The following is an 11,726-nucleotide window of genomic DNA, read 5'->3' as shown; positions in this document are numbered from 1 at the left end:
AAGCATGGCACTGCTAGCCTTTCAAGGGAGGGGTTGTCCCTCTCTGCAATGCACTGGTGTGTCATCATCTGGAGTACTGTGTGCAGGTTTGGGCACCGCAGTTCAAAAAGGGCATAAAACCTTTGTAGTCCAAAGCAGGGCTACGGAGATGGTGAAGGACTGGCTGAGGTCTCTTGGTTTGTTTGTTCAGCCCAGAGCAGAGGCGGCTGAGGAGGCAGCCTCATGTCATCCTACAGCTCCTCACAGGGAGTGGAGGGGCAGTGCTGGGCTCTGCTTTCTGGTGACAGTGATATGACACAAGAGAACAGCATGGAGCTGTGTTAGGGGAGTGTCAGGCTGGGGATCAGGGAATGGTTCTCCACCTTAGGGTGCTGGGACATGCTCCCATAGGACAAGGTCACAGCACCAAGCCACCAACACTCTTAGCCATACATGATCTGTGTTTCTGGTAGTTCTGCATGGAGCCATGCGTTGGATTCGATGATCTTTAATGGTTCTCTTCGAACTCATGACATCCTATGACTAATACTACGTTTGTATGTGTGAACAGGGAGCAAGCAGTCGCGTGCAGCGAGCCGCACTGTCTCGGTGCAATGCCCGCCGCCGGGCGGGAAGGGCTGCCCCGGGGCCTGGCTCCAGGTGCGCGACCCTGCCGCGCCCCAGCAGCCAGTGTTCCCCCCGGCAGGGTCGGGCTCCGGGCCGGGTTCAGCCCATTCTCCGGGGGCGTTCGGGCAGCCCGCTGAGAGGAGGGCAGCCCGTCCCGGCGGCCGCCATCTCCTCGCCTCCCACCGGCGCGGCCCGTGATGGCGGCACCGCCCCGCAGCGCCGCGGGACCAGGAGGGCAGTGGCGGACGCGCTGACGCGAAGGGCGGTGCGGAGCGGAGGGAGGGGCCGTGACGGGCGGTGCTGGCGGCGGGGGTGGCGGCCGGAGGAAGATGGTGGCGGGAGGAAAGGCTGCCTGCCGGGCTGTCCGCCCCGCGCTGCGCTGCCAGCCCCGCCGGAGCCGCACCGCGTGGTGAGGAGGCGGCGCGGACCCGCACCAGGTGCGGAGGGGCCGGGCCGAGGCGCGGGACTCGGGGCCCCGCTCGGCGGTGCCCAGCGACGCGGCTACGGGAGGGGCCGCCCCTTCCTCGCGGGGGCTCCGCGAGCGAGGAGCGGCCGGGAGAGGTGCGGCGAGCGGGCGCGGGCTGGCGGCTGTCTCGGCGCTGCGCTGCGGCGGCCGACGCGCGCATCCCGCTCGGGCCGAGCTGCAGAACCGCCCCTCCTCCCCCGTGCCCGGCGGCAGGGAGCGACGGGCGGCGGGCAGGCTGCGGTGCCCGGAGCTGCGGCTCAGGGGGAGACGGCGGCCCCGGACATGGCGCGGTTGCGGTGGCCCCGCGCGCTGCGGCTCTTTCTGGAAGGATCAGCGTTAGCAGGGACGGTCCGGGCAGGGCTGCGCTGCCGCCCTCGTACATAAACCTGCCTCGTAGGAGATGCGGGAGCTCGGGCCTCGGCTGGGAAATCTGCTGTAGGGGCTGTAGGATTGCAGTTGGTTTCAGACCCGGCTGCTCTCGTCGCTGCTGAGCAACTGGAGGGATGTCCGCCGGCTGTGCGTGCACGGAGCTGCTGTGGGTGTAGGGCAGGCCGGGATACTGCGTTTCTGCTCCCTGGTGCGCACCCATCGCGCTGTGCCCGCTGATGGGAGCTCGCCCGGTGCCGCGGCGATTTTGCGTCTGCTTCGCGGATGCGCCCTGCGGGTCTCCAGCAGCTTGCCCTGGAAAATATCCCTGTCACATACCTCAGGGTCTGCTGCATTGCTGTCGAATCCGAGCCGGCTGCACCTTCCTCTGCAGTCCCGTGGCTGAAACAGGCAGCGGCACCCTGTTTTCCTAGACGCTGGCACTGACAAAGAACCTGCTCATTCTCCAGGTGTGTTACGTCTTAGTGATGTCCAGATAACAGAAAGCAAGGGACACATCTACATTTTGCCGTGTCAGGCGGTGGGGAGGAGCTGCCCAGCAGCTCAGTGCATGAAAGTGATGGGTGGCTGAATGTCCGGCGGTGCATTAGTGTGTATTTATACCCAGAAATTGAGTGTCATGCAAGCTGTAGTGGGAGACTGTGGAAAAGACGAGAGCAGAAAATGTATCATTCTGATGCACTTTGGGATGGGTGCTGTGTGTGTTCAATGGCTGAAATGTGAAACAGAGCCAAAAGCAGCCTGCCTCCCTTGGAACAGTGCGACCCAAGCTGGGGGATCTGTGAGATTTGAAGCTAACCTGATTTTCAGAAAATAATGGCAACTCAAGGTCGGCTGTGTAGTACTGGTTCTGCTGTTTTTTGGTCCAAGTTTTTCTTAGGCACTGTGAGTTGCATCTTGAAGCATTCATCTTGCTTTAGAACATTGTCTTTACTTAAAATATAAATGCTTTTCAGACTGTTGAGCTGCCTTCTAACAGACACAAGACTGGCCCCTCACAAGCCTGTGGAAATAAAGATACGCACAGATTGGCCCTTTGGTTACAAGTGTATTTTAGTTGGGCAGGGAACTGACTTCTGATTTCATTGATTACCATTTTGAGCCACAGTCATGTACAGCGTTTGCATTCTTGAACTCAGCCTGCAGTATGAAAGCTGTGCCCATCTTTAAGGCACAGTTAGTTTTCACTTCTTAGAAGCAGTGCTTATGAGCTCTAGAACCACATGAAAGGCATGAAGGTACAAAAAAATGGAGTCTTTCGCTGAGCTTCTTGTTTTGTGTTTTTAATAGGTCAGTGTGATTGTTCATGTGCAGTATTTTAGTTATTTGGTTTGAGGTCATCTCAGTGTGCATTAGTATTTGTGGCAAATAAGGCAGGGAAGTGGAGCAGTAAGTCCAGAAATGTTGGCCGAGAAGGTTGGCCTTGGGGTGTTAATGCATCTATGTACTTTCAGGGTTAGTATCCAAACTAGCAAAAGCAAAGCTTTGAAGTCATGTAGGAAAACCAAAGCAAGTGCTCAGGCTTTCTGCTTTTATCTGTTTGCCTCAACATTTAAAGATCCAATTTCGCATTTTTTTGCTCAGCACACGAATTGATGGCTATTGACAGTAGCTGTTCTGGATTTATGCTAGATTATGAATTAAAAGAATTAGAGCTTTTCTTTTCCCCTCTACCTTGCCCCTCCCCCCCAAAAATTAAAAAAATAGAGGCACTTCAGACAGCGTAGTAAGCATTGTCCATAAGCAATGCAGCTAGATTAATTGAGGCTTAACTTTGAATGAGATCCTATTACTGTTGATTTAAGTCAAGCATTGATGTTCTAGTAATGCATTTTTGAATGTGGTTTTCTCATTTTACAGAAGATGAAGATTTCTACTTAATCAGAGATCTAGCAAGCAGTCCTCTGCTCATTATTTCCAACAGATTGTGTGTAATAGGTATTGTGTAGGGGTTAAAGGTTTTGAAGAACAGATTGATTGTTTTGTTTCATATTGTTGACTGATTTCATAAGCCAGCTGCTTAAAGCAGTGCAGTGGTATTTTTCTGTTCCCACTGCATGAGACTGTGTTCTTAAAAAAAAAAGAAAAAGAAAAAAAAGTCATGTTTGTTGTTTTACTAGAAGGATCTGGGGAATAATCTTTGCTGCTTTCACATAGACAGCCATTTTGGTGATCCCTGTCCTCATTCTGATCAGCACTTGCTATGCATATGGGAACTGAAACAAGGAGCAGTTGCAGGTGGCAGAGGATTTCCTTCAGGGCGCTCCAGGGCTGCAGAACAGACTCCTTTTTTGGGGAAGGATTCATCCTGATGTAAGCAATGAGGGAATGAGACCAGTTCCAAGGAACCTGTAGGGAGATACTGTTGGGAAAAGGGGCACAGCTGTATTATGTCTATCTTGTTGTAATGACAGGATTGTGTCCCTAAAAAGTGTTCCCTAGATGATGGTCTGTATAATTTTAGACGATATTCTTAAGAATTTTTCGTCATCTAATAAAACTGCAAGAAGAGCTGTTTGCTGGTAAGTAATGGGATTTTGTACATCAGAAAGGAAACTAGTGGAAGAAATGGATTATGAGTATTTAAAGCAGTGAAAATTCTAGTTGAGGTAGACCATGGTAGGAATTTCTGGTTTTTCTGTAGATCAGCAAAAGGAAATGATCTGTGAAATCTATGCAATTCAGAATGTTTAAAATATATGGGATGTTATAAAGTCATGCCATCATAGATTATCTGTTTAGTGTATCAAATCTTGCTCATAAGCCAGCAATTAAATATTATTTGCTTTTTTTAATGAACAGTTTAGTAAAAACTACCCTCTGTAAGTCGACAGTCACCTTATCATACATGAGGTCAAAATGAGATTTAAGAGTGAGAGACATCATGAAAAATCTGTTGGTAAACATGGCAGATTCCAAGGATGTAACAGCATATCTTTGGATTTTTTGGCTGAATCCTTCTTGGGCTAGTTTATCTTTTCAACTTACTAAGCTTTTCTAAGTTTTTATTCGTTTTTTTTTATAACTCATTCTGATCTGTGAGTTGCAGTTTATGATGACAGCATTACTATCGCTGTGCATTTGTAAAACATGTATTCTGATGGGACTTTCATCAGGTTTGAAATTGTGCTGCTTCTATGGTCTTAAGTAGAGTCACATGGAATCACAGAATCTCAGGGTTGGAAGGGACCTCAACAGATCATTGAATCCAACTTCCTAGATAAACCTTAATTAGCGTTTTTAAAAAATGAACTGACATTCATATTAGTTGATGGGGGAGGCAGTAGCAGGCAGAGGTCTATGTCTGGGTTTTCCCTGGGCTGAAATAAAAGTTAATGTTCTCCCTAATGCACTTTAGATCCAGTAAGCAGACAGAACCAGTTGTTTTCAGTACATTGCTTGATGCAATGGATTAGGGGAGAGTCGGTACTGTCTCTGCTGCTGGGGTGGGAAGTTGGCACTGTCTGTGGGATGTGTGTGGGGAACTGTGCATTTTTTTACTTTTTTTTTTCTTAACAGCTTTCTTACGCCAGCTCTTTTATGGTCATAGGAATAATATAAGCTGGAAAGAATCCCTGAACGTCATCTGATCTAAACTCTGCTCAAACTAGGTGACTGAGACAGAAGGTGCACACGCAGTGTGTGTAGGGCTTGGCTCATGTCTGAAATTGGAATTGAGGTGCTGCTTCTCTGGGGGATTTAGAAATAACAACAATGTGCAGAAGGTTCTGCTTGCAGCCTGTGAGCAGGAGACTGTGCTGCTGAGTCTGGGCTTTCTCTGAGCAGGCCCTGCTGGGCGCCGCTGGCTCTGCTGCCGCCATTGAGCCTAGGGCTGCTGCAGAGTGTGCTCGCCTTGTGTAGGGAATAGTGGTCACCTCACCTTGGCTCTGTTTTTCAGATCTGTCTACTGCATTTATTCTGTGCAGGCTGTCGTGCAGGCATATTTGCTGTATGGTGTTGTCTGATCACATGACAATTGCCTGCTTTTTTAAAATTGGACTTGTAAGACTATCAGAAGTGAGGAAATAACCTCCCCAAATTCAGGAAACATTTTTGTTTTCAGTTGTGTTGTAACATGTTTTTTTTTACTTACCTACCTATTTGATTTGATCCTATTTTTTTAAAATGAAAGATTTATTAAGATGTTTTCCTCCTAATTTTGTGTTGTGCAGTCACCTTTTAGCCGATTAAGAAAATCTCCTGTAATAGTCTGTGTTAAATAGAAGATCCTATGTAGAAAAAATCTGTAGCTTTGTAATTTCAGTATACCTCAGTGGACATTTTAAAAATCATCTTCGTGCATGTTATTTGGTTTCTGATATCCTCAGCTGTTGTACCCTTTGTCTTCGGGTGCTAAATAGGGATAAACTCCAGGTTCTGCTCTCGCTCAATTACTATCTTGCCTTGCTGATAAATGATTAATGTAATCCACTTACAAGATTGCCATGACATTATTCAGATTTTGGCATGCTTAATTTCATTTCATAAGAACATAACAGTGAGCAAATCCTAAAGTCCTTGACAGGTTCTTCCTACAGGAAGGGGCTCGGGCCGCAAGCAGAGCGGGAGAGGTGTGGCTGAGCCTCCTGCCTGCCTTTGGAGCAGGGAGAGGTCTGCTCTGTGCCTGGTGGTTCTTCAGCATCTGGGCTTTTTAGATGCCAGCCATTTTGCCACGACCTCACGTCCGGACTGACAATGTCTGTGTGATTTAGGCTTTGTTTGAAGTCTCACATCAGTTATGTGGTTCTCACTTGTTGCAGTGTGCAACCTTTTTGGGCCATGCTGGCTTTAGGTCCAACAGTTTTATCTGTAGGTGAAGGTGACGTGCGAGTTCACTCTTCCTTCCTCACTGGGAGGAAACACTAAAACAGTTAATTAGCTTGACATACATTTGGGTGATTTTTTATTTCTTTATTTAAGAAAACTTTAAAAGTTGAACGATGGTATTTCAAGTTAGGCCAAACTGGTTTTGAATGTAAATGGAGATGTAATTAAGACTACAGAAGACACATCTGTCTTCTGTAGACACACATCTGTGTATTAGCAGTTAGACACATTTAATACTCAGTGTGCAATTCATCAAAATGTTATGGATACTAGTACAAATACTTCATTGAAAATAACTATTATTTTAGTTAACTACTGATCTTACTATTTTGGTCAGTAGTTTGCAGCCAAGATATTTCTTGAACAAAATTTTTGGCTGAAGAAAAAAAGAGAGCAGATCTTTCTAAAAATAATTGTGGAATATACTGTCTGCCTGTATCAGTGCTTATTTTAGATTGGAGAGTCGCACTGATGTATGCGGTGCCTCTGAGGTACTTCAGTGATGTGGGACATTATGTCATGTCTTCTGGTGCATTGCTGGTGAGACTGCAGATGTTTCTGGAACCTAGTTCTTAATAATTTTAATAGTTGAAGGGCTTGCTGTAGTGAGAACTGTGGGTGATAGGTGGATGGTTGGGCTGGATGATCTTGTAGGTCTTTTCCAGCCTTGGTGATTCTATGATAGCCTTTAAGCAGTAAATAACAGAATATTTCTCAGAAGAGGTATGTCTAAACACAGTAGGAAGAACTGTCCCTTTGTGGTGGATAGAAGCATTTTGAACTGAATGGCAGTGTGGAAAAACTACGTATTAAAAGATTATGGAAGCACTGAAGAGTATGTGCTGTTCTTTTGAAGGCATCTTACATCTGGAATCATAGGGAAGGAGTTCAAGGGTTATGATAAGAGGGTTGTGATGTAAGAAAGAGAAAGATGTTTTTGTTGGAGGTTAAATGGATAGCAAGGTGAAAGTGCACTAAAAAAACCCTGTTATTATTTTGTATTTATGATGTTCTGTGTCTCTGTTACTAAGGCTTGGAGCATTTTAAAAAAAAAAACAGATACACCCCTGAAAGATTGAGCTCCTTCAGCTGGATGCAATTCTGCTGTCCCTTTGCTCACCCCAGCTATTGAGGTCTTTGCGTTTTTCTGATCCATGAATGAAATCTTGCTGCTTTAGGGCTTTTTGCAATATCTAAAATTGTTATTATGGTGTAGGATCACACAAGCCTTGGTGATTGCTTTTCTGGGTTGGTTTTGTAGCTGTAGTAGGATGCTGAGCAGTGGACATACTGGATAATCCAGGTAAAACTCACAGTTTTAATGGATCCAAGTCAGTATTCAACAATGCCCAAATCTGTATGTGAATTTGAGGGCAAGGAGAAGACACATTTGTAAACAGATTGTCATCACGTCTTCCAAATCTCTTAGAGGTAGCATGCTGTCACGTTGTTTGTGGCTGTTTATAAGTAGTTTGAAACACTGATGGGTTTGAGAAAAGGGACTGTGCTTGTATTGAACTGAATTAAATTGAAGCAATTTATGGCTGCAGTTTTATTGAAAGCTGGCAGGAAGTCCAGTTGCACAAGGGTTTTCTACTGGTGTCATCAATTGAGCGTCAGGCCTCATCATGCATAGCAAACAGGGTCAGGTTTTGTGGTGTGTCTGTCTAGCTGCAGAGCTTGAGAGGTGAGGTGGAAAGTAATGCAGTGTGAGCATAAGGGAAAGAATAGGGTGAAGGGAGAGGTCTGGTTAATTTTATTTTTCCCAAAGAGGAGAAATTGGGGTGCTGAAAATGTAGAGAAGCATAAGTAGTCAGCCACGCGTTCATTCCCTTTCAGAGGAGCTTGTGTCAGCTTAATGGCAGGGAGAGGTTATTTAGAAAAAACAGTGTGAAACAGCGTGTAATTTTGTCTTCATCATGGTAGAAAGCCTTGCAAATACTGCTGCGATATGGTTTTGTAAATAGTTCCAGAATCAACACCAAATTTTGCCGTTATTATTGATTAGGTAATTGAAGTAGTGATTATGCTCAGATAGGTAAGTAATTACACGTGAATTTCAATGCTGACATCTGTAGTTGCTCTTTAAAATTTACATTGCATTTGGAGGAGGGAAATGGGGAAGTGATAGTGTAATTGCAGCATCCATCTGATTCATTTTGGTGATGTAGCATGTCAGTGAGTTGAGTTTTCTCGTATTTGCAGTGATATTTGCAGAAGCTAAATACATAAAGGTGACTTTGCATACAGTATAGAAAGTACCTGTTCTTGTATTTTATATATTCAAATTTTTATAATTTCTGAAGTCTGTTTATTTTTTTTACAATGTCTTTTAAGGACAGCCTAAGATCCCATGGCCACAGCCATTAAAAAAAAAAATCATGGAGGGTGATTTTTTTTTTCATCAAGAGGCAGAATCGCCCTGAAAATCACTACTATTCTTTTATTTTGCAAGGAGTAAGTCTGCTATTTTAAGTCTTTTCTTAGCAGAAAGTGGATGGATTACCTGTTAAAGTTCAAGGATGCATATCTGGAACACATTTTCCGTTGAGGAGACTAAAACCTGGGAATTTTAGTCATCTGGATCTGTTGCTCAACAGCTGAAGGCATTACTTTGTGATGTGCTTTTCTCATAGACAGTGGTTTCTGAATTCTCCTGTTAACGGTTCCCAAATCTTTTCTTATTGATGTCTGTAGCTCACCAAGCACTGACACAGAACTGATGAGATTTTTGACACTGTTGCTTGTGAGGACGCATTTGAATGCCAGAAGCAAGACTGCAGTGAAGATATACTGATTTCACCTTGCTTTTTATGAGATGGCAGCAGTATTGTTTCCTGTGTTGTTTAGGGACTTGGTAGAAATGCTTTTGTTTGGGTTTCCAAGATTATTTTTAATCTTGGTTCCTTCAGTCTCAGTATCAGATACCTGATAGGAAACCTTCCTGTGTGCTTGTTATGATTTTATTTTTCTGTCTTCAAGTGTCGCATGTGAATATGGAATTCCTTCTTATAAGGCATGATAGCATTGTCATCATTCAGATTCTCCTACTTCAGATTCAGATTCTCCCATCTTCAAGGATGACCTATGGGTCATCCTTGTGGCAAGTTGTATAAGATGGTCTCACAGATGCATTTCATACTGTGTCTGATGTACCTGTTCATGCTTTGTTGTAGGTACCGTGTATTTTAAGATGTTTGGATTGTATGTGGTGGGGATTTAATCCTCTTTTTTTTTTTTTTTTTTTAATTCCTGTCCATCAATGTCCGGCTTGTAAGTTATGTCATAATTATGACCACTTATTCCTTTTTACCCAGAGGAGGCTAAATTTCCTGCTTAATAAATGAAGCTCCATTCATGAGTTCCCAGTGAATGTGACGAATTCCACAAGAAAAAGCAGTGATATAATGGTGGATTTTATCTGCAGTGGTTCACAGTTAGGAGGTACTGCTTTGAGCAGGGTCTGCTGAACCTGTGGAGGAGACATGGAAAGAACATTGTGTGAGTTCATGTGTCTGGATGTGCATTTCATCTATAAGCATTTGTTTCAGAAAAAAAAAACAATCTTAATCTCTTGGCAGTTGTTGAAGTATTATGGACTGGATTAATGGGTAAACCTTGGAGCATAAAAATTGACAGGTGCTTCACTGTTTTAACATGAACTGCTTCACTGTCCACAGTTGGAAGCCCAGTGTATCTAAATAAATCTGTCTTCTCATGTTAAAGGCCTGGCAAGGTGTGGTTCTGTGTTGCTCTGATACTGTAACATGGGGGATAAATCTTTCAGTTCTCTTTGCCTGAATTTTATTCAATTTACTATCAAAGAAATCAAATCAGTTTTAAGTTGGGTTTTTTAATAATGCTCAGTGGTATTCATTGGGATGGGATCTATTCATACTTACATGTTGCGTGAATAAGACGATGTTTGTTTTTTTCCTACCACAAATAAAGGTACTCATTGACTTCCAGAAATAGAAGACCTCATTGTGAGAGATGTGGACACAGTTTCTCTTGTTAAGAACTACATGTTAAGTACTTGGCACTTTTGTATTTTTGGTCGGCAGAGGAAGTTCCTCTTTTGTTGTGGCTGTGATTGTGCTCTTATTTGTACAAGAATTTGTGCTGCTTTATTGATTCATTAAGAGCAGATGAGATGTGTTCCTCGATTGCAGAAACAAGCTTTGTCTTTTTTTTTTTTTTGTAAAACTTTATAAACTATCAAGAAAATAATGATACTAATTTTGAGCAGAAATTGGGTTATTAGTCTTCCTCTGAAAATTACATTTAGTTTTAACACAAGTAAAATCATTTCTTATTTTCCTTGAAATGAAATACATCAGAAGTCCAGGTTTGGTGGTTTCAAATGGCCATTGTGAGGAAGATAGCTACTTCTGCTAAATTTTGAGGGAGGCAGCAAAGAATGCAGGGAGAGATGTTGGGGGGCAGTGTTAGAATCTTAATAGCAAGTTTCCAGTCTTGGGGCATAACTTTCCATTAAAAGTTTTGGATTTTAAAGATCTACTCGACTGCCGTATCACCAGCATCTGCCACTGATGTCATGAGCTGACATAATGAAATGGGAGGCATTACTTTCAAGAGCAGCCCTTGTACATAACTTTTTTTTTTATTCTGAAATGATGAAGTTCTATTTGTAATTGCAAGACATTTTGATCTACTTAGCTATTTTCATCATCTTGCATCCCTGTAGGTGGTTCAAGCAATACTGTTGTAGTTCTGGGGATCCTTATTGCCTTATTTCTATCTTAAAGTCTGTCATTGTGACAAATGCTCATTATTAATTGAAGAGTGATTATCATTATTTCTGTCGATGTGGCTGTCTGATTAGTCATGCTGAGTTTCATGATAATCTTTGTAATCTTTGTAATACACCTCCATTTACGCATTTTACCCATCTCTTTTAAACCCGCAGCAGGCAGAGTGAGCAGCGTGACCAATTAAGCTATCACAATCTGTACTTGCCTAGACAATAATCAGACATCAGGCCTGACTGCTGGATGGTAAGAGTTGCAAATTGCAAATGGTATTATTGCAGCGTTTATAACTGGTATTGTGGCTTCAGTGCTACTCAGAATTGAGGAAATTATTTTAAACTATCTCATTGAATTGACTAATTTTTTGAATGTACTAAGAATGGAAATGCCTATTTTTTTTACTTGTGACTATTTTATGATTTAACAGATCTAAAGAACTATTACTTACCTCCCTCAACTTTTAAAATTCATTTTTTAATCAAAGAAGAGCCTAAGCTTTGAGTCAGAACTGAAAAAGTGCAATCTCATTCAACAGGATGGAGCAGATTCTGTTACATTTTGAGATCTTTAGGATTTATTCTGCTTTTTAAAGCTCTGTGAAACTTTTGCAGACATTTGAGACTGGAAGAACAGTGAAGTGGGGTGGAGAAGATAGCATAGTCTCAGTT

The 11,726-nt window shown here is 43.4% G+C and overlaps 1 protein-coding gene across 3 annotated transcripts in view; it reads left to right on the top strand.

The window, feature by feature from the left end:
• Positions 1-873: 873 nt before the first annotated feature.
• The window catches only part of APBA1 (amyloid beta precursor protein binding family A member 1), an 84,499-nt gene continuing 73,646 nt past the window's right edge, over positions 874-11,726 (top strand). For 2 of the 3 annotated variants that reach the window (XM_085214424.1, XM_085214421.1), the window contains exon 1: positions 903-1,043. The gene's annotated coding sequence lies outside the window, so the exon portion shown is untranslated. Of the gene's footprint in view, positions 1,044-11,726 lie in introns of all 3 variants that reach the window. The other variant, XM_085214422.1, reaches the window with a different exon arrangement.

This window comes from Meleagris gallopavo, chromosome Z (genome assembly GCF_905368555.1).
Source record: "Meleagris gallopavo chromosome Z, MGAL_WU_HG_1.1, whole genome shotgun sequence".
Taxonomy (NCBI): Eukaryota; Metazoa; Chordata; class Aves; order Galliformes; family Phasianidae; genus Meleagris; species Meleagris gallopavo.
Note: the sequence above shows the minus strand (reverse complement) of the source record. Positions and strands in the feature narration are given on the sequence as shown.